A 2,328-nucleotide genomic window follows, 5' to 3' on the forward strand; every position below is an offset into this window, starting at 1 on the left:
ATAAAGATTTGTTTTTGCTATGTGATAGTCTTAGACCAGAGTGGGGAGACTTATACTTGTTTAAGCTTCTGATGAAAGTAAAAGATCCCCTTTTGATAATAAATGAAGATAACTATTTTTGGACTAGAGGTCACAATTTACAATATTAACATGCCTGGCATTATGATGACAGTGGCACTTTTGTGAGTCACTGAGAGGATACGGACCCTGGGGATGGGAACGAGAATCGTGACGAATGCAGGAAGCTGGCTATCACGGCGGCACTTGTCCTCTGCAATCATCAGGCCAAACTGCTACCCTGCGATATGATGAACAACGAGGTAATCAGGACGTTGCTGTGCATTAACAGGACAAGATGCTCCTGCTAAAAATCAGGCCCACACCACCACAGTCACCCTTTTTTTCTGAGATTAAAATGAAATGCTGAATTTTTTTCAGTTCTTGTCATCTTCCTTTTCAGACATTTGGAAATTATCTTCTACTAGCAGACTTGCGCCTTTGGCTTCTCCAGTAGTTTCTTAAGCTACCTAATAAGTATAACTCTTATTTCTTATCATCTGTATATTGGGATGCTTAATAAATTCCACACGATGATCATTTAACATTCTACAAAAGGAACAAAAAAGGTGTCACCGTCGTCTCTGGCATTCATGATACAGTGTCTTTAACTGTATAAACGCTGTCTAAAGAGTTCATTCCACGCGCTGGAGACAGGACATAGGGTGCACATATTTGAACCTGGAGTGCAGCAGGGTGCTTCATAATCCAATATTATGTGTGCCTATTTGACCTTGAGTTCCCTGAGAACAGCCTCGGGTTGGTGGTGCATTCCTCGGCAACATTGTTCCAAGGCTCTAGATAACTTTTCCAAATGAAAAAGTCGACGAAAATAACGTAAAATCGTAAAACAGTGGTCATCTAGTGATCGTTTAGCACCCTCTCTGTAATAAAAAGAAAGTTCCGGTTAAAAGTTCAGTAGCAGTTTTTTCTTCTGCAGCAAAAGATAGATTTCCAAACGATAGTTCTGGATTGATACAAAGCACCACTTCCTCAGAACATTGTTGCTACTGTCATTATCAGGTCCTCCTGCCTTGGGGAAGCAGCATATGTAAATTTTAAAAGGAGCGCATTTATCAAACTTAGAAATACAATGACAGGTTGAAGGTGTGTTTCTGGGAAGAATGCATTTCATGGGGGCCGCGGGCGCAGCCTCCTAGTCTCCCCCGCCACGGCGGCGCTCTGCGGACTCTTCAGTCGCCTCCCCCCTGGGCGGCGGCTCGGACTTCCTGCAGCCGCCGCCGGCTTTCCTAAGCCGTCCTTCCAGCTGGGGCTGGACGCGCCGGGCTGGCCCAGCAGTCGGGGCCCCCAAGCAGCCCGGGCGGGAGCGCGGCGCGCCGATGTGTTTCAGTTCACCGCAGTTCACCGTAGAAAGAAACACAAGCGAGAGGAGGATTGTCCAGTAAGAAAGAAGAGGCTATAACTGAAGCAGAGCTCTGTGCTGGTCCTAATGACTGGATTCTTTGTGCACATCAGGATATAGAGGGTCATGGAGTAAATCCGTGCACTAGTGGCCTTTCTGCACCTGGCATGTTAGTTGTTATTTGTGAAGAGATCAGTCAGACAACAGGAGAACCACAGTGTGAAGTTGCCCGAAGGAGGCTTCGGGAAATTGAGGACAGAATAACTGATGAAGATGAACTTGAAGCTGACAGAAATATTAACCGTCTTCCCAGGCTTGTCCTTCCTGATACCATGAAAACAGGTTTGAAGAGGGAATTTGATGAAGTCTTTACCAAGAAAATGATTGAGTCCATGAGCCGTCCTTCAGGGAGCTTGTGCTCTGGAAGCCTCTCCCTGAACTCCTTTCTGATAAAGCCGTCATCTAATGCTAAGAACTATGCAGGAGAGAGCCAAAGTAAGTGTGCAGCTGCTGGCACTGTCTTCCCTCAAAGAACTGAACTGTTCTTAGAACCTCGCAGACAGGGTTGCCTGTTTACAATAGTTTGGAGACAGCTGCTTGCACAGAAGAAGAGATGGAACTCTAGAAGCCACTTTCTACAGTAAAGTTGTCAAATTTAGAAGGCTTATGTGTTCAGTCATGAGCCTGCTTGTACAGTATAGGGACTTGAAAGTTTTGAAATGGGTGTAATATCTCCACCTGTGATTTGGGATGGGACTCTCATTTGGGGTAGCCATTTCTTGAATTCAACTTTTTGCCAAGGAAACTTGTCTCAAGGGAAAAGCAGTTTTCTAGGGGGCTTATTAAAGGAATAAGGAGTACATTCTGCAAAGTCAAGTATAGAAGCTAAATGTGTAAGCATGACTTCT

General features: G+C 44.9%; 1 pseudogene; it reads left to right on the forward strand.

Annotated features, from left to right (window-relative positions):
• Positions 1–235: 235 nt before the first annotated feature.
• Positions 236–2,045, forward strand: LOC136125370 (coiled-coil domain-containing protein 117 pseudogene; annotated as a pseudogene).
• The last annotated feature ends 283 nt before the right edge of the window (positions 2,046–2,328 follow it).

Source organism: Phocoena phocoena, chromosome 7 (assembly GCF_963924675.1).
Source record: "Phocoena phocoena chromosome 7, mPhoPho1.1, whole genome shotgun sequence".
NCBI lineage: Eukaryota > Metazoa > Chordata > Mammalia > Artiodactyla > Phocoenidae > Phocoena > Phocoena phocoena.